This window comes from Mauremys mutica, unplaced genomic scaffold (assembly GCF_020497125.1).
Source record: "Mauremys mutica isolate MM-2020 ecotype Southern unplaced genomic scaffold, ASM2049712v1 000728F_np12_obj, whole genome shotgun sequence".
NCBI classification, from domain to species: Eukaryota; Metazoa; Chordata; order Testudines; family Geoemydidae; genus Mauremys; species Mauremys mutica.
This window is the reverse complement of record NW_025423044.1, coordinates 109647-129427: the sequence shown is the minus strand read 5'-3', so window position 1 is coordinate 129427 and position 19781 is coordinate 109647. Positions and strand designations below refer to the sequence as shown.

At 48.0% G+C, this 19781-nt stretch overlaps 1 long non-coding RNA gene and 1 other non-coding gene across 2 annotated transcripts; one reads left to right on the top strand and one right to left on the bottom strand.

Moving 5' to 3' along the window:
- Positions 1–492: 492 nt before the first annotated feature.
- Positions 493–14457, top strand: LOC123357523. The gene is made up of 3 exons (XR_006575567.1): positions 493–529; positions 13919–14035; positions 14399–14457. It is a non-coding gene; the product is annotated as an uncharacterized LOC123357523 (long non-coding RNA).
- TRNAV-UAC lies at positions 11459–11530 on the bottom strand. Its single transcript has one exon. It is a non-coding gene; the product is annotated as a tRNA-Val (tRNA).
- Positions 14458–19781: the final 5324 nt, after the last annotated feature.

Here is a 19781-nt window from a genome sequence, read left to right as displayed (position 1 = left end):
CTTGCGTGCTGCCTTCAGCACCCGTGCCATAGGTTGCCTACCCCTGTTCTAACTAATATTCTTTACTACTGACTTCCCTTTTCTTTCTTATATTTTATTTGGAGAGTGTTTCCTACCAGGGAGCCATTAGCAGGGTCCAGAGCCAGCCCCATCTCCTATATCAAGCTCTGGCTTATAGGTATGTGATAAATGTGAAGACCCTGCCTCCGTCTGTCAGCTGGGAGACACAAAGGTTCTCTCTTTCTACCCTCTGATGCCGCCTGTCTGTTCTAGGCAAGGTGGGGTGGGACTCTGTTAACATGTGCCTCCCGGGGCTTCCATTTACCTGGTGCTGCTGTTCCGTGAATAGTGGGGCTGTGAGTGGGGCAGCAGGTACTGAGTGTTGGACTCTTGCTCTTTCAGGGGCCGGTGACCTTCGAGGAGGTGGCTGTGTATTTCACCAAGGGGGAATGGGCACTACTGGACCCTGTTCAGAGAGCCCTCTACAGGGATGTCATGCAGGAGAACTATGAGACGGTGACCTCGCTGGGTAAGGAATCCTGTCCTCTGGGTTATTAGAAGCTGTGGGGTCTCTGAAGAACCTGAGTAGTAATAACTTTATACCTTTATTCATCATACAAGTTTTGACAAGTTTCCTTGCCCCCCCCTTTTTTTGCCTTATCTCCCACCCACTAGTATCATTTTTGGACATGTGCCTTTTTGGTGCTGTCAGTCATTTTAAAATTGCATTGAATGTATCCTCATTGGCTACATTCATAACTACATTAATCACTGTAGCTTTCATGCCTTTTCCTCATTTTAAGAGGAAAATATGCTGCCTGTAGAATTCTAAATTGAGTAAATAGGTGTGTGACTCATGCCTGGCTTGTGTGACAGTCAGATGAGCTCTTTTAGGAGAGCGTGTAATGTTGCCGTTCAGGATCCCATGGGTGAAGGGATAAGCGAGCCGTGGGAGGGACGGAGACGGGGGTAGTAGATATGCCAGGACATGGGGCGGGTGTGTGCAGGGTTAGAGCTAAGAAGCAGCAGGGAGGTAGGAGGCTGTGAGAGACGAGGAGAAAATACAAGAAGTTCTCAAGGTGCCGGGAGGTGGTGCTGGCTGAGAGTAATGGGAAGAAGGGGAGGGGAGTGTGGGGGAAGGGCACCCAGGAAGTGGGCTGGGTGGGTCAGTGGGAGGGAGGAGAGGTTTGGGGGTCTGGAGCTGTGGGGGATCCCAGACCTTTAACCCCGAATCCCTACCGAAGCCTTGTTGCTTTAGAGCCTCCACTCCAGTTTTGTTTCTGTTCAGTTTCACTTTATTATACATTTTTTCCCCAAATATTATTATTTTAACACTTGACCTCCCTCTCCCACTCATTACCCCCCCTCCTCACATAACCTCCCCATCTCCTATGCACAGCGACCCCGGCCACCGATCCTGAGTCCTTGCTGCATCCTCCCTCCCAGAGCAGGGCCCCTACCCAGGCACAAATGGGCACTTCGTTGATGATGTCACAGGGTGGTATAGTCTGTACAATTTTTACACCTATAAGATTACATATTCCGAAGCCCTTCACACCAGTCGGGCTTATCTCTATATGCCGATACAGTCTGTTCCCTTCCCAGCTCTGATGCTGCAGAGCCCTGCCTGTGTCCCTGTTCCCGTTCACCCCCTAACCAACATTCATGGGGCCTCATCTGGAGCACTGTGTCCAGTTTTGGGCTCAACACTCTAAGAAGGATGTGGAAAAATTGGAAAGCGTCCAGCGGGGGGCAACAAAAATGGTTAGGGGACTGGAACACATGACTTCTGAGGAGAGGCTGAGGGAAGTGGGATTATTTAGACTGCAGAAGAGAAGAATGAGGGGGGATTTGATAGCTGCTTTCAACTACCTGAAGGGGGGTTCCAAAGAGGATGGATCCAGACTATTCTCAGTGGTAGCAGATGACAGAACAAAGAGTAATGATTTCAAGTTGCAATGGGGGAGTTTTAGGTTGGATATTAGGAAACACTATTTCACTAGGAGGGTGGTGAAGCACTGGAATGGGTTCCCTAGGGAGGTGGTGGAATCTCCTTCCTTAGAGGTTTTTAAGGTCAGGCTTGACAAAGCCCTGGCTGGGATGATTTAGTTGGGGTTGGTCCTGCTTTGAGCAGGGGTGGGACTAGATGACCTCCTGAGGTCCCTTCCAACCCTGATATTCTATTATTCCAATTTCCTTCCCACCTCCTGTTTGACCCCATTTATAGAGTAATATTCTCAGCTATACCTGAACCAATCATTGTGCTGAAATTTAACTAACCAATTCTAACATATTGTGACATAATTCTCTAACCCAGGCGTCGGCCACCTTTCAGAAGTGGTGTGCTGAGTCTTCATTTATTCACTCTAATTTAAGATTTCATGTGCCAATAATACATTTTAACGTTTTTAGAAAGTCTCTTTCTATAAGTCTATAATACATAATTGAACTATTGTATGTAAAGTCAGTAAGGTTTTTAAAATTTTTAAGAAACTTCATTTAAAATTAAATTAAAATGCAGAGCCTTCTGGACCAGTGGCCAGGACCTGGGCAGTGTGAGTGCCACTGAAAATCAGCTCGTGTGCCGCCATAGGTTGCCTACTCCTGCTCTAACCAATTATAAACCACTACCCTAATTAACTTACACCTGGCAACATTAATTATACAGGAGAGAGAAACAATTAGAGAACCAGACTGATTAACAATGTAAAAGTGGTAGCTATAAAGATAAAGCAATACAGAAATGAGGGTTTCACAACCACAACCATTGATAAGTGATTTCTTGCCAGACAGGCTGCTATCAAATTAAGGTTTCTTTAACCATCTTAAGATCCAGACAGGACTGTCTTCCTAACAGCCCAATAGCACCTTATTTCAGTGTGACTGGTTTGGGATGTGAGGATGTGACCCTTCGCTTCCCAGCTTATGGCTGCCCCTGCTGCTTAGCCAAAGGCCTTAGCCTAAGAACAAGGCCTCAGGCTGTCCTAGTGAGAGAAGGCCCAGAACAGGCAGACTGAGATTTTGATTCTTTGTTTTCATACTCCTGTAACTAGCGAAGTGATAAAAATACACCTAAGTTCTTAAAATATAGGCTTTGCAGGCAGGCCTGAATATCGCCATTCTAACAGGGGTCTACCCCTTCCCCCATGCTGTGTCTGTCTTGTCTATTTAGACTGTAAATTCTTCAGAGCATGGGCCATCTACTATTCTGCATTTGTACTGTGCCTAGCACAATGGGGAGACACTGTTAGTTGGTCCTTAGGCACTAAGGTAATGCGTATGATTAATAATAATAACTCTCCTGCCACTTGGAGCCAAGGAAGCTGGTCTTGGGATGTTACTGCTTAAAAATGATCTGAGCTTAAAACCATGGAATATTCTTTGTGACAAGTATCCCACAAATTCCACTGACCTCCCTTGTTTTCTTTGCCTGGCGTAGGGTTTCTAAATTCCAAACCTGATGTGGTCTCACAGCTGGAACGAGGAGAAGAGCCGTGGGTCCTGGACCTCCAGGGTTCTGAGAAAGAAGTGCTTCCAAGAGCTGTCTGCACAGGTGAGGACTTGGTTAAAGCAAGTCAAAAACTGTCCGTGAATACAGGAAACGTTCGGGATGCCCTACAAAGACCTTGTGAGCTCTCCAAGTTCAGGATTGTTCCCTGCAGATGTGGAATAATTAGGCAGATGTCACTCATGGCTTCCCACCTATCCTGACTAACAACTGGCAGCAGATCCCTACCTGATCCCACTTTCCCCCCTCCATGTTCTGGTGAAATGCAGACCAAAACTGATCCCTTCCTCTCTCCTCTGGGGAAAATCAGTTCCTGATAGGTTTGATCTCTCCTGCACATATTTTGGTTTGTTCATCCCTTTTAAAATTCCTGTCTCTGAGATTTCCTTTCTCTCAGGCACAGAGAGTGACCTATGTCTGGATTCTCTCTGTCTCCCATCAGGTGATAGGATGGTGCGTGAGAATGAGATGCAGAAACCCCAGCAGGAAGATGCTGAGCAAGGAGCACCACATGGGACATTATCAGGAAGACCCAAAGGGAATGTTTCCAGGAGTTGTGCACTCCGAGAAACAGTAAAAGCCTCAGAGACTCAGCAGAGGCCAGAGGAGAACTTCAGTAGCCTCTCAGACCTTATTACACATGAGAGAATCAACTTGGAAGAGACAAACTACACATGCCACGAGTGCGGGGAAAGCTTCAGTCAGCGCTCACACCTTATCACACATCAGAGAATCCACACAGGGGAGCTGCCCTACACGTGCGCGGAGTGTGGGAAAAGCTTCAGTCGGCTCTCAAGCCTTATCAGACATCAGAGAATCCACACAGGGGAGACGCCCTACACGTGCTCTGAGTGCGGGAAAAGCTTCAGTCGTTGCTCAAACCTTATCACACATCAGAGAATCCACACAGGGGAGACGCCCTACACGTGCTCTGAGTGCGGGAAAAGCTTCAGTTGGCGCTCAAGCCTTATCACACATCAGATAATCCACACAGGGGAGACGCTCTACATGTGCTCTGAGTGCGGGAAAAGCTTCAGTCGGCGCTCACACCTTATCAGACATCAGAGAATCCACACAGGAGAGCTGCCCTACACGTGCTCTGAGTGCGGGGAAAGTTTCGGGCGGAGCTCAAACCTTATCACACATCAGAGAATCCACACAGGGGAGACGCCCTACACGTGCGCTGAGTGCGGGAAAAGCTTCAGTCGGCGCTCACACCTTATCAGACATCAGAGAATTCACACTGGAGAGCAGCCCTACACGTGCTCTGAGTGCGGGGAAAGTTTCGGGCGGAGCTCAAACCTTATCACACATCAGAGAATCCACACTGGGGAGACGCCCTACACGTGCGCTGAGTGCGGGAAAAGCTTCAGTTGGCGCTCAAACCTTATCAGACATCAGAGAATCCACACATGAGAGACGCCCTACACATGCGCTGAGTGCGGGAAAAGTTTCATTGAGCACTCAGACTTTGTCAGACATCGTAGAATCCACAGTGGAGAGAGACCCTACACATGCTCTGCATTTGGGAAAAGCTTCAATCAGATGTCATTCCCTATTAGAGATCAGAAAATCCAAATCGGAGAGAACTGTAAGAAATGCTTTTATTAGGGCTTCCCAAAGATTTGTTTTAAAAAAAATCAAATTTGCTAATTCCAATATAGTGATCTTTGCACCATCTTCACTGTGGTCTCTCAGCTCTGCCAGATGAGTTGCCTGCTTCTGCCTTTTGCAGCTCACCCTTCTTTGGGGTCAGTCCTGTGATCTTTTCTATCAGCTCCTTCCCTTTTCACTTGTAAGAGTGTGTGTCCCTCCAGCCAGGAATTTCATCAGCTCCAGGTGGGGGAGAGAGGGTTGATGCCAACAAGCTACCCTGAGGCAAAAGTTACCTGTGCCTTACATCCACTAGGACTGTACATGGAATTGGGTGCTCAAGTTAGTGATTTTGGTGTAAAAAGACAATTATAGTTGTAGAGCAGAAGCAGCCCAGGGAGTGAACCTAACAGACAATGATCAAGTGATCTCTCTCCTGCCATCCATCTCCATCCTCTGACAAACAGAGGCTAGGGACACCATTCCTTACCCATCCTGGCTAATAGCCATTAATGGACTCAACCTCCATGAATTTATCCAGTTTTCTTTTAAACTCTGTTATAGTCCTAGCCTTCACAACCTCTTCAGGCAAGGACTTCCACAAGTTGACTGTGCGCTGTGTGAAGAAGAACTTCCTTTTATTTGTTTTAAACCTGCTGCCTATTAATTTCATTTGGTGGCCCCTAGTTCTTGTATTATGGGAGTAAGTAAATAACTAGAGGGGAGAGATAGCTCAGTGGTTTGAGCATTGGCCTGCTAAACCCAGGGTTGTGAGTTTAATCCTTGAGGGGGCCACTTAGGGATCTGGGGCAAAAATTGGTCCTGCTAGTGAAGGCAGGGGGCTGGACTCAATGACCTTTCGAGGTCCCTTCCAGTTCTAGGAGATTGGTATATCTCCAATTATTACCTTTAACTTTTCCTTATCTACTTTCTCCACATCACTCATGATTTTATATACCTCTATCATATTCCCTCTTAGTCTCCTCTTTTCCAAGCTGAAAAGCCCTAGCCTCTTTAATCTCTCCTCATATGGGACCCGTTCCAAACCCCTAATCATTTTAATTGCCCTTCTCTGAACCTTTTCTAATGCCAGTATATCTTTTTTGAGATGAGGAGACCACATCTGTACATAGTATTCAAGATGTGGGCATACCATGGAGTTATATAAGGGTAATAATATAGTCAGTCTTATTCTCTATCCCCTTTTTAATGATTCCTAACATCCTGTTTGCTTTTTTGACCGCCTCTGCACACTGCGTGGGCATCTTCAGAGAACTATCCATGATGACTCCAAGATCTTTTTCCTGATTAGTTGTAACTAAATTAGTCCCGATCATATTTTATGTATAATTGGAGTTATTTTTTCCAATATGCATTACTTTACATTTATCCACATTAAATTTCATGTGCCATTTTGTTGCCCAATCACTTAGTTTTGTGAGATCTTTATTAAGTTCTTCACAGTCTGCTTTGGTCTTAACTATCTTGAGCAGTTTAGTAACATCTGCAAACTTTGCCACCTCACTTTTTACCCCTTTCTCCAGATCGTTTATGAATAAGGTGAATAGGATTGGTCCTAGGACTGACCCTTGGGGAACACCACTAGTTACCCCTCTCCATTCTGAGAATTTACCATTAATTCCTACCCTTTGTTCCCTGTCTTTTAACCAGTTCTCAATCCTTGAAAGGACCTTCCCTTTTATCCCATGACAGCTTAATTTATGTAAGAGCCTTTGGCGAGGGACCTTGTCAAAGGCTTTCTGGAAATCTAAGTACACTATATCCACTGGATCCCCCTTGTCCACATGTTTGTTGACCCCCTCAAAGAACTCTAATAGATTAGTAAGACAGGATTTCCCTTTACGGAAACTGTGTTGACTTTTGCCCAACAATTTATGTTCTTCTATGTGTCTGACAATTTTATTCTTTACTATTGTTTCAACTAATTTGCCCGGTACCGATGTTAGACTTACTGGTCTGTAATTGCCGGGATCACCTCTAGAGCCCTTTTTAAATATTGGCGTTACATTAGCTAACTTCCAGTCATTGGGTACCGAAGCCGATTCAAAGGACAGGTTACAAACCATAGTTAATAGTTCTGCAACTTCACATTTGAGTTCTTTCAGAACTCTTGGGTGAATGCCATCTAGTCCTGGTGACTTGTTAATGTTGAGTTTATCAATTAATTCCAAAACCTCCTCTAGTGACACTTCAGTCTGTGACAGTTCCTCAGATTTGTCACCTACAATTTGGCAATGTTTATGCTCCTTTCTAGGATTTGACTTCCACTTTTTAAAGGAAGTCTTTTTGTCTCTCACTGCTTCTTTTACATGGTTGTTAAGCCCTGGTGGCTCTTTTTTAGTTCTTTTACTGTGTTTCTTAAATTGGGGTATACATTTAAGTTGGGCCTCTATTATGGTGTCGTTAAAGTGTCCATGCAGCTTACAGGAATTTCACTTTAGTCACTGTACCTTTTAAATTCTGTTTAACTAACCCCCTCATTTTTGTATAGTTCTCCTTTTTGAAATCAAATGCCACAGTGTTGGGCTGTTGAGATGTTCTTCCCACCACAGAGATGTTAAATGTTATTATATTATGCCGTTTATTTCGAGCAACTGCAGTTATTCGGGAGAGTACAGACAGGCAGAGTTTCCCCTCCCGAGGTAGGTCTCGGTTAGATAAACAATTAAGGCAAGCATTTATACCTTTTGTGACGTACAGTAAGGAGCAACAACTGCATTTTGTTTGTACATATTCCTTTCTGATAGCTTACTTCTCAGCAATTTCTGCTACAATCTGCATTCTATTCTTATCTAAGACAAGGTCGAAAACCAGCGTCTCTTACAGTTCTTTTCCGCTCGCCCACGCCCTGCTTGGAAGTCTCCCGTTATTAGCTGTTAGTTAGCCTGGTAAATATCAAGTCCCTGAGAAAACACAGTTATACGAAGCAAAACGAAATCACAAATAGAAATGTCATTGGAAATTCAAAAATTAAAAAGGAAAATGCAATTCCCATCACTTCATTGTATCTGGGCCATTCCTGTATCGAGAGTACCCGCTAAGGGCCCTGTGTGCTTATGGGAAACCTGGAGGAACTCATAGCAGAGCCTGAACATGAAACTCAACTGCTCCCAGGTGCCGCAGTAAAACCCTTCCCTGCTGTGATGTTGATGATTTTATGAAAATATGCTAATGAGTGTGAATATAATGTAACTGGAACGTGCTTCATGCAAAAGGTCTCTTGTGCAGTATCATTACAAAGCTTATTATCTACTGTGTGTGTTCAGCCTATTTGTATGAACCGATCATTCCTGTATCTGAAGCTAGAAATATGAACTATAACTCTGAGGTCCTGTTGTAATGATGCAAAGTGTGGGCCATTAATAGTGGTTTGGACTCCTGATGGCTCCCATTAACCAGGACAATTGACTGGAGATGGCTCTGTCCTGCACCATCTGTGAGTCAGGCCAGGAACAATGAAAGCTTGGGGTCTCACAGGGCATGTGACCATGTCACCTGGTACAGGAATCCATCTTAAACCTGGGGCTTTTCCCTAGGGGAGAGACAAAAGATTCCTGCCTTGTACCAAAGCTGTATAAGGGGGTGGAACAGAAGAAAGGTGGCTGCAGTCATGAGAAATCCCCTAGCTACCACCTGAGCTGGAACAAGGACTATACCAGGTGAAAAGATTGGGCTCAGACAAGAAATAAGTCTAGTCTGCAAAAGAAGCTTATTGGAAGATCTCTGAGGGTGAGATTTTATCTGTATTGAGTTTCATACTGTATTAGTCTTAGACTTGCATGTTTTTGTTTTATTTTGCTCTATGGAGAATACAAACGCCACAGAGTAGGAAAAGTTAATGCCTTAGAAAAATCTGTGTGTGTTAGAGTGTCTAGGAACCACTCTCCTATAGCTTCTTTTCTCTGATTTCCTTTAGAAAATCTGAAGCAGGGAGCAGAAAACCATTGTCTTTTCTGAGGTGTGAGCTCAGGACCTACTGAGTATGAGACGGACATGCTGCCAACTATGCTAAGAAGGCCCAGGAAAATGTTTAGGCTCAGTGCATATAGGATCCTCCTACAGCAGTGACTGGGGCAGGGAAGGAGCTGGAAGAAGCAGAGAGATCTGGTGCCCACAGACCTGTCCTGGCATCTTTCTCAGCAGCAAAGAAATGAATTTGCCCTTCCAGTGAACAATCTACTGGAACTAATGGCAGCACAGGGGGGATGTTTCTAAAGTATGCACCCACCTCTACATTTTAGAACTTACTCTCCTTTTTCTAGTATAGCACTTTCTATATGAATTAGGCAAAACAAACTACACAGGTAAGAGAAACAAGGGCTTGAGAGAAAGCTTGAACTCATAACCCCAACAGACAGCCCCTCTGCACTAACCAGTTGCACCCCTAAAGATGTTTTTTAAACACATTTGGGAAGCAGGCAGTTATCAGTCTCTGTGGTTCACACCTTTGCCTAGTAATTGAAAGGCTGCTGGTTCAAACTTAAGTCAAGATGCGGCTTTTCAGCGATGAGACTCCAGTACATTTTAACAGGAAGAAAATCTCTATTCTGGCTTTGCCCCATTTGACTCCTTCTGACCATCTTCTCCCCCTCCCCCAGTCTCTTTCCTTCCCCACTGGGGCCATGCAGAGAGGATCCCCAGTCAGTCTCTGTCACAGAGTCTGCCTCCCATAAAGGGAGGGAGGGTTTACTTTAAAACACTGATAATGGGGAGGGGAGTGGTGTGTGTGGTTAGGGGGAGAAAGGATGGAGAACTAACAGTGGGGCACAGAGAGATTCCCCCAGATTTGGGAGATCCCCTGCTGCCCCCAATCAGCCAACTGTGAGAACAACTGTGGTGGTGGTGGGGTCTCCACATGCTGCCCCCGCCCCAACTGCCAACTGTGGCAATGGGAGCTGTAGGGGTGGAGTCTGCGGGCAGCAGTGCGCAGAGACGCCCCCGGCCCTCCAGCTTAGGGGCTGCGGGTTGCTTTCGGGAGATGCCCGAGGTAAATGCTGCACACCTCACCCTCTCCTGCAACCCCTGCCCCAGCCCAGACCCCACACCTGCACCCAAACTCCCTCCAAGAGCCTGCCCCCCACACTGCCTCCTTCGCCACAACCCTCTGACTGAGCCCAGACCCTGCACCCAAACACTCCCATTGCCCAACCCCTCTCCCTCCCACACCCAAACTCCTTCCCAGAGCCTTAGGCAGGTGTGTGTGGCAGGTGGGGCAGGACTTGGTCCCATTCTGGGCACCACCAAAAATTATACAAACCTGCCACCTCTGTCCAGCCCAACCTTCTGCTGATGCACCTCAGCCCACACCCATGCAGGGTTTGAAGCTTTCGTTGCTTAAATTCCAGGACACGGAGGGATTTCAGCTCCCCTTTGCCCAGAGGGAACCTTCACCCCACTCCTAACCAGGTTCTTGTCCATGGGATCACTGTAGGGGGGCTGGGTCCCTCGGTGTCTTTTCTCTCTCTAGGACAGGCCAGGGTGCAATAACTGGGGGCATCTGAGCACCCAGGACCTTCTGTGGGGCTGCCATTCCCCTTCCCCTTCTGTGGTCCCATCTGCCATTGACTCCAGCCTTTTTTCTATCCATCGTCAGCACCATCTCAAGCCAGCAGCACTCGCCTCAAAAAGACAGAGTCCAGTGGCACCTTATAGACTAACAGACGTATTGGAGCATAAGCTTCCGTGGGTGAATCCCACTTCGTCAGATGAATGTAGTGGAAATTTGCAGAGGCAGGTATAAATATGCAGGCAAGAAGCAGTCTCGAGATAAGGAGGTTAGTTCAATCAGGGAGGATGAGACCCTCCTCTAGCAGTTGAGGTGTGAGCACCAAGGGAGGAGAAACTGCTTTTGTAGTTGGCAAGCCAGGCACAGAATTCCCACTTCATTCATCTGACGGAGTGGGGATTCACCAACGAAAGCTCATGCTCCAATACGTCTGTTAGTCTAGAAGGTGCCACAGGACTCTGTTGCCTTTTACAGATCCAGACTAACACGGCCACCCCTCTGATACTCAAAAAGACAGTGTCCCCTGCTGGGAGTAAATCACTGACCTCTCTCAACCCTGCCCCTCTGTTTCCTTGCCTCTCAGTTTGTGCAGATGGGACCTTTCCCTCCAGTGCTGGACGATTCGCCCTTCTCATCTACCATTGTTCCAAGCAGCACAGCGGGTGGGAATCTTAAACGTACCGAGGTGACTTAGGAGCAGAACCCACCCCCAGACCTTCCATGCAATTGTCACTTGCCCCTCACTGAGCAGGACTGAAACTGGTGCAGGGAGACTGCTGGGCCACATCCCCTCTGGGCATGAGCAAAGCAGCAGGGTGAAAAAATGATCATGGAGATGCTGGGGATTGAACCCAGGGCCTCATATATGTAAAGCATGTGCTCAACCACTGAGCTACATCCCCTAGCAGGTTGTGTTTGCTATGGGTTACACTCAGAGCCCTCCTGTTTCCAGAGCATCCAGTGACCTATAAGCTTCACGAGAAGCCCATTCCCCTCTCTGAGGACCAATCCTGCTCTTCTGGAGGTGACTTGTTCATAGGGGTCACTTATCAGCAGGGCCAGATTCTATGTGTGGGGCACAGAGTGTGGGTGCCCTGGTCTCAGGGTGCAGAGATACACTCAGCCATCTGCCCTGCATTGGGTTGGGGGTGCTGCAATCCCCTGCTGCAAGGTCATGGTGGGGGATGCTATGAGCAGCTCAACACCTCACCCTGGTGGCAGAAGTGGTGTGGGAAGCTCCAGGTGTTTCTAGGATCTGCTATTTCCACCTGCCTGCAAACTCTAGCTTTCCCCAGCACATTCACTGCGGTGCAATTGGGTCACTGTTTCCATGGATGAACAGTAAAGAATGGCTCCCAGTTTCCCTTCTATCGGCAGCAGGATTAGCCTGTGTCAGTGGTTAATGAGGTGGATCTAGTTGTAGATTGTTATTCATTCCCCACCTTGACAATTCACACAGTCCCTTTCCCAGGCAGATTCCCAGCACCTCAGTGATCCTGGTAGCAGGGTTGGGTCCTGAGATTTTCAGGGTTCTTTTCCCCTCCACCTGGAGTGAACTCAGCTTTTCCCCCATCCCAGACAATCCATGAAATAGCAGCAGCAGCATAAAGAAAGAGGGGAGGGAACATCTCACGGCCAGGGCTGGATGTGCCCAGAGCCCCCTGCTTGTCCATTGTTTCCATGGAATTTGGCCCCCTGCTTTGCACAAGGGACAGAGAAAGATCTTGCTGTTCCTGTGTCTGTGCAAGGAAAATTGTGCTTCTGTATGAAAGAGAGGCAGGAAATGGGCCCATGATGAGGCAATAGCCTCAGGGTTAAGAGCAAAGGACAATGATGGAAAGGTTCACAATTGACTCAGTAGTTGCATACAAAGGTGCACATTTGGCAGTTACACTGGGAAATTCTGGCTCCTTCTCAAACTCAGGTTGGCCACCCCGGTCTAGGTGTAGAAGTTACAACATTTAAACTTGAAAGAGGGGCCAATTTCCCCATCATTTCACACCTTTACACCCAAACACGATGACTTTCTGAATGAACCCTCCTCGTTCAGCCAGAAGATCTTGGGGTGGATGTAGGAGTCACTGGGTAAAATTATCTGGACTCTGTTCTGAATCAGGTCATAGAATCATAGAATCTCAGGGTTGGAAGGGACCTCAGGAGGTCATCTAGTCCAACCCCCTGCTCAAAGCAGGACCAAACCCAACTAAATCATCCCAGCCAGGGCTTTGTCAAGCCTGACCTTAAAAACCTCTAAGGAAGGAGATTCCACTACCTCCCTAGGTAACCCATTCCAGTTCTTCACCACCCTACTAGTGAAAAAGTTTATCCTAATGTCCAACCTAAACCTCCCCCTCTGCAACTTGAGACCATTACTCCTTGTTCTGTCATCTTCAACCACTGAGAACAGTCTAGATCCATCCTCCTTGGAACCCCCTTTCAGGTAGTTGAAAGTAGCTATCAAATCCCCCCTCATTCTTCTCTTCTGCAGACTAAACAATCCCAGTTCCCTCAGCCTCTCCTCATAAGTCATGTGCTTCAATCCCCTAATCATTTTTGTTGCCCTCCGCTGGACTCTCTCCAATTTATCCACATCCTTCTTGTAGTGTGGGGCCCAAAACTGGACACAGTACTCCAAATGAGGCCTCACCAGTGAAGATGGTGAAGTGTAGTGAAGAAGGAGGAGGTCAAGGTGGGGGCGGGGATACCATAGTGAGGTAGGTTACCTCTTTTTATAGAAATAAATGCTGGAAATCCTTCCTCTTATGCCCAAATTTCAGTCTTCCCCCATAGAAATGTTAGGGTATGCTTACTCCATAGGCTACTATGTGTGTGCGTGTGGATGGCAGGTATCTGCGCACTTGTGGGGTACTTGTTAAGTCTGTGAGTACAACTTTGAAAAATCCCCTTTGCTATTCTTCATTGTCTGTTGGTCTAGGTAAAGGGTCTTAGACCTAAGCGTAGGCACTTTATTTGGGTATAGGAAAAACAGTTCCTTTTCTGGGTAAAGGGGCACAGGATATAGCTATGCTAACTTTGCTTTAGCTTAAAATGCAGGTTTTTGGCCTGTAGGTTTCTTGCAGTACAGCCAAACATATTTGTAATAGGAATTAATAAACCTATCACAATACTGTACTTATAAGAAAAGAGATATTGATGCAGGCAAGCAGATGAATCCTGAGGGCTACAGATGTTACTGCCTAAAAATGAGATGGGGGTTAAAACTATGGACTATTCTTTGTGACAAGTATCCCACCAATTCCACTGACCTCCCTTGTTTTCTTTCCCTGCAGTAGGGTATCCAATTTCCAAACCTGATGTGATCTCGCAGCTGGAACGAGGGGAAGAGCCGTGGGTCCCGGACCTCCAGGGCTCTGAGAAAGAAGTGTTCCCAAGAGCTGCCTTCGCAGGTGGGGAATCAGTTAAACAACTCAACAACTGCTTAGGAATGCAGGAAACATTTGGGATGCCCTACAAAGACCCTGTGAGCTCTCCAAGTTCAGGATTGTTCCCTGCAGATGTGGAATCATTATGGCAGATGTCACTCATGGCTTCCCTCCTACCCTGACTGACAAGTGGCAGCAGGTCCCTCCCCGATCTCACTTTCCCCTGAGAGTTATGGTGCAATGAGGATCCAGAACTGATGCCTTCCTCTCTTTTCTGTGGAAGGGTTTGGGGAAAATGATCTCCTGATAGGTTTGATCTCTCCCACATATATTTTGGTTTGTTCATCCCTTTTTCCACTCCTCTCTCTGACATTCCCTTTTTCTCAGGCACAGGGAGTGACCTATGTCTGGATTCTCTCTGTCTCCCATCCGGCGAGGGGATGGTGAGTGAGAAGGAGGAGGAGAAACCCCAGCAGGAAGACACTGTGCAAGTAGATCCACATTGGATGTTATCAGGAAGATCCAAAGGGAATGTTTCCAGGAGTTGTGCACTCCCAGAAAACACAAAAGCCTGTGAGACTCAGCAGAGGCCAGAGGAAAACTACAGTAGCCACTCAGACCTTATTCCACGCAACAGAATCAACTTGGAAGAGAGACGCTACATGTGCCATGAGTGCGGGAAAAGCTTCAATGGGAGCTCTCACCTTATCAGACATGAGAGAATCCACACAGGGGAGATGCCCTACACGTGCTCTGAGTGCGGGAAAAGCTTTAGTCAGAGCTCTGCCCTTATCACACATCAGAGAATCCACACAGGGGAGAAGCCCTACACGTGCTCTGAGTGCGGGAATAGCTTTGGGCGGAGGTCTCACCTTATCAGACATGAGAGAATCCACACTGGGGAGACGCCTTACACGTGCTCTGAGTGTGGGAAAAGCTTCAGTTGGAGCTCACGCCTTATCAGACATCGGAGAATCCACACAGGAGAGACGCCCTACACATGCCATGAGTGCGGGAAAAGCTTCAGACAGAGCTCAACCCTTATCAGACATCGGAGAATCCACACAGGGGAGACGCCCTACACATGCTCTGAGTGCGGGAAAAGCTTCAATCAACGCTCTGCCCTTATCAGACATCAGAGAGTCCACATGAGAGAGAACTGTAATAAATCCCTTGACTAGGGCTGGAGAAAGCTTTTTTCTTTTTAATCACATTTGCTAATTCCCACATAGTGATTTTTGCACCATCTTCACCGTGGTGTCTCAGCTCCACCAGATCAGTTGCCTGCTTCTGCCTTTTGCAGCTCACCCTTCTTTGGGGTCAGTCCTGTGATCTTTTCTATCAACTCCTTTCCTTTTGAGTCGAAGGAGTGTGTCCCCCTCCAGCCAGGAATGTTCGTCAGCTCCAGGTGGGGGGACAGAGGTTTGATCCCAACAAGCTACACTGAGGCAAAAACTACCTGTGCCTGACATCCACTAGGGCTGTACATGGTGTTGGCTGCTCAAGTTAGTGATCTTGGTGTAACAAGACAATTATAGTTGTAGAGCAGATGCAGCCCAGGTGCAGGGGTTGGCATTAGCTTTCCCCTTGACCTGACCTAAACTCCATCACTGTTCCTAGTCTTAACAAACCCTGAGCATCACGGTTATACTGTTCCCCCATTTCACAGCAATTCTTAGTCATCGAGTTCACTCTTGGGGAAGAAGTTGTTTCATTCCCAGTTGCTCTGATGTTGGTTCAGGTTGTGCTGCAGAGCAGATATTTATACTACCATTTTTCTCATTTAAAATATATTGAACTATAAGAGAGCAGGAACAGGGCAGGGATAGGGGAAAATGTCATTTCACCCTCTGTAACAACAGAATAAGATGGGGAATAAGGGAAGCCCTCTGATTTACCCCATCGTCATCCCAGTCCCCCTGTTGTGCAATTGGTTAGGTCAGTATTTTTTCTAAAGGGCTGGGAAGAGGATTCCCTCGTAAATAACTTGTAACTAAGCAAAGTACCCATGCATTGGGCTCCCAAAGCCGTTGTGGCCCAGGCCCTGCAGGGAGTGGCTCCTGAAGAGATCTCCTTCCCCATTAGCTGCATGTTGCCTATTATTTGGCAAATACAATCCCTAGCTAGGTAGAGATGGGAAACATGGAAGTGACTTTTCTCTTCAGCTCACCCCTGGGAGATGCTGCAAATGTGTAGAAAATGAAATCCGTGTTGAATGTGCTATAGCTGCAGAAAGATACCTATTTTTAATAGAGACCTGACATTTGGTGTCTTACAGGGATTCTAAACCGCACCTGAATTTAGTCCCTAATTTAAATCTGTGCCACCAGATTAAAGAAATAAAAGGGCACAGTAGGGGGAGTTGTACCTCACTGTCGCTACTGATCTGTTGTGCGGTTGGTCTTCTACGCCAGAGAAGTGTAAAATTACTCCAAGTAAGGTCAAAGATTTGACAAGAGCTCAGGTAGAAATTGCAGGTACTAGTGGTTGATTTTCACCCCTGAGATGGAAGCTGTGGTGACCTGTGGCTCAGGCAAACTATTTTTAGAATGCTGCTCTCTAGTTAAGTGGCATTGGTCACACTCCTGAAGGACGCCATGATTAAATTGGGCACAACTGTCTTTTACCATTTGGATCCAAAGTTAGATGAAGCACAGAGAGAAACAGCTGATTCCTTCAGAGCCATTCCATGCCTGTGGATCCCAATCTGGCTGCCTTGTTGGACAAGAAGCACTTCCATGCTGGCCAAACAATGGTAGCCAATGAGGGAATGTATCCAGTGATGAGCTGCCAAAATCATAACAACCGGTTCCCTCCTCTGAGGAGGGAACGGGTTGCCCCCCCCCCCCGTTCCTTGACGCCCCCCCCATTTTTTTTATTGAAATTGCGGCTGGGGCCCGGACGCCAGGGCAGGAGCTGAGCCCCCGCTGCGCCCCACCAGGAGCCCCCACCGCCCGGACCCCGGACCGGCAGGAGCCCCCGCCGCGCCGCCCGGACCGGCAGGAGCCCCCGCCGCGCCCCCCGGACTGGCGGCAGGAGCCCCCGCCACCTGGACCCCGGACCGGTGGCAGGAGCCCGCGCCGCCCGGACCCCAGGGCGGCAGGAGCCCCCGCCGCGGAGCCCGGGGCAGGAGCCTCGCCTCCCCAGGTTACCTGCCTGCCTGCTGCTTGTTCAGGCTTCCCGCGAACATCTGATTCGCGGGAAGCAGGGCAGGGGGAGGAGAAAGGGGGCGGAGCAGGAGAGCTTGGGCCGGAGCTTTTGTGAAATTTAGCAGCCCTTATAGAACTGGTTGTCCTGGAACAACCGGTTCTAAAATGGCTGCTAAATTTAACAACTGGATCGCGCGAACCGGTGCGAACCGGCTCCAGCTCACCACTGAATGTATCAGATGCGAAGTTCAGACTGCAGGATACTTGAATGCTGAGTCCAGAGTCTGTGGTTTAGTCTAGGCCTGCACAACTCGTAAAGCAGCGAGGGCAATATTACTCCAAAGAAAACAGCTGAGGGATGAAACCCCCCCGGCCTCACTGAACACCACCCCCCAGCGCCGCCGAGCCCCTCCCTGAAACAATCCCCCCGAAGCGCCACCCACTCCATGGAAACAAACCCTCCTTCCCCAGCACTGCCCCACCAAAACGGTGGCATTGAACCTTGGTAATATATTATAGCGGGCCCCTAAGGTAGTATAATTAAGGTAAAAGGAAAATGTATTGTTGATAGAAGTAGAATAAGATCTTCCCCTCACTTGGTAATCAGTTGCCCTGTTGAGTGAATGAGGTGGGACCAGATCAGCAGAACAGGTCAGCCACTGATTCATCGCTCGTCTCCTCAGTCCCCTGCTGCCGGCTCACCAGCCCACCCCACTCGCCTCCTCAGCCCCCCCTTCCGTGCCGCCAGCTCACCCGCCCCCTCGCCTCATCAGCCCCCCTCCCTCACCTGCTATTGTGTCCTACAGGAGGCCTGTGATACGCAGGGGGTCAGATTAGATGCTCTAATGGTCTCTTCTGGCCATAAAGTCGACTAATATCTGAAAAACTGAGTGTAGCTTTGGGAGCAGCGTCTGATGTTTTCCTGTCTAGCCGGCTTGCTGCCTAGAACGAACGCTCCTTGAGTGGGGTGATCCACAGGGAGTAGCTCAAACCTCCAAAGGGCCTGGCCAGGGGCAGGACATTGGCCCAGCAAGGGAGGGGTCTGGCAGTGACATCACAAAGGCCTTTTGCAAGGCCTCAGACTATTGGTCCAAGGTGGTGGGGAGGTGGTGACCTCACAGAGAGATGCTGACATCAGCCAGGCAGGACAGGGGCGAGGGGCCAGGGAAACCTCAGAGACCCCTGTGGCTTTGCTCCAGCAACTCTCCTTCTCCAGGTCTCTCTCTCAGGACTGGGAGAGTATTCGGGTTCACGGACGTGAGCGCCAGGAAGAACCTCTTTCGAGTTTCCTCCTTCCCTTTCAGTGATTTTACTAGAAAACAGCCGTCCCTGTTTCATAGAATCATAGAATCATAGAATCTCAGGGTTGGAAGGGACCTCAGGAGGTCATCTAGTCCAACCCCCTGCTCAAAGCAGGACCAAACCCAACTAAATCATCCCAGCCAGGGCTTTGTCAAGCCTGACCTTAAAAACCTCTAAGGAAGGAGATTCCACTACCTCCCTAGGGAACCCATTCCAGTTCTTCACCACCCTACTAGTGAAAAAGTTTTTCCTAATATCCAACCTAAACCTCCCCCTCTGCAACTTGAGACCATTACTCCTTGTTCTGTCATCTTCTATCACTGAGAACAGTCTAGATCCATCCTCTTTGGAACCCCCTTTCAGGTAGTTGAAAGCAGCTATCAAATCCCCCCTCATTCTTCTCTTCTGCAGACTAAACAATCCCAGTTCCCTCAGCCTCTCCTCATAAGTCATGTGCTCCAGCCCCCTAATCATTTTTGTTGCCCTCCGCTGGACTCTCTCCAATTTATCCACATCCTTCTTGTAGTGTGGGGCCCAAAACTGGACACAGTACTCCAAATGAGGCCTCACCAGTGCTGAGTAGAGGGGGATGATCACATCCCTTGATCTGCTGGAAATGCCCCTACTTATACAACCCAAAATGCCATTAGCCTTCTTGGCAACAAGGGCACACTGTTGACTCATATTCAGCTTTTCGTCCACCGTAACCCCTAGGTCCTTTTCTGCAGAACTGCTACCCAGCCATTCGGTCCCTAGTCTGTAGCAGTGCATGGGATTCTTCCGTCCTAAGTGCAGGACTCTGCACTTGTCCTTCTTGAACCTCATCATATTTCTTTTGGCCCAATCCTCTAATTTGTCTAGGTCCCTCTGTATCCTATCCCTACCCTCCAGCGTATCAACCACTCCTCCCAGTTTAGTGTCATCTGCAAACTTGCTAAGGGTGCAGTCCACACCATCCTCCAGATCGTTAATGAAGATATTGAACAAAACCGGCCCCAGCACCGACCCTTGGGGCACTCCACTTGATACCGGCTGCCATCTAGACATGGAACCATTGATCACTACCCGTTGAGCTCGACCATCTAGCCAGTTTTCTATCCACCTTACCGTCCATTCATCCAGCCCAGACTTCTTTAACTTGCTGGCAAGAATACTGTGGGAGACTGTATCAAAAGCTTTGCTAAAATCCAGAAATAGCACATCCACTGCTTTCCCCTCATCCACAGAGCCGGTTATCTCGTCATAGAAGGCAATTAGGTTAGTCAGGCATGACTTGCCCTTGGTGAATCCATGCTGACTGTTCCTGATCACTTTCCCCT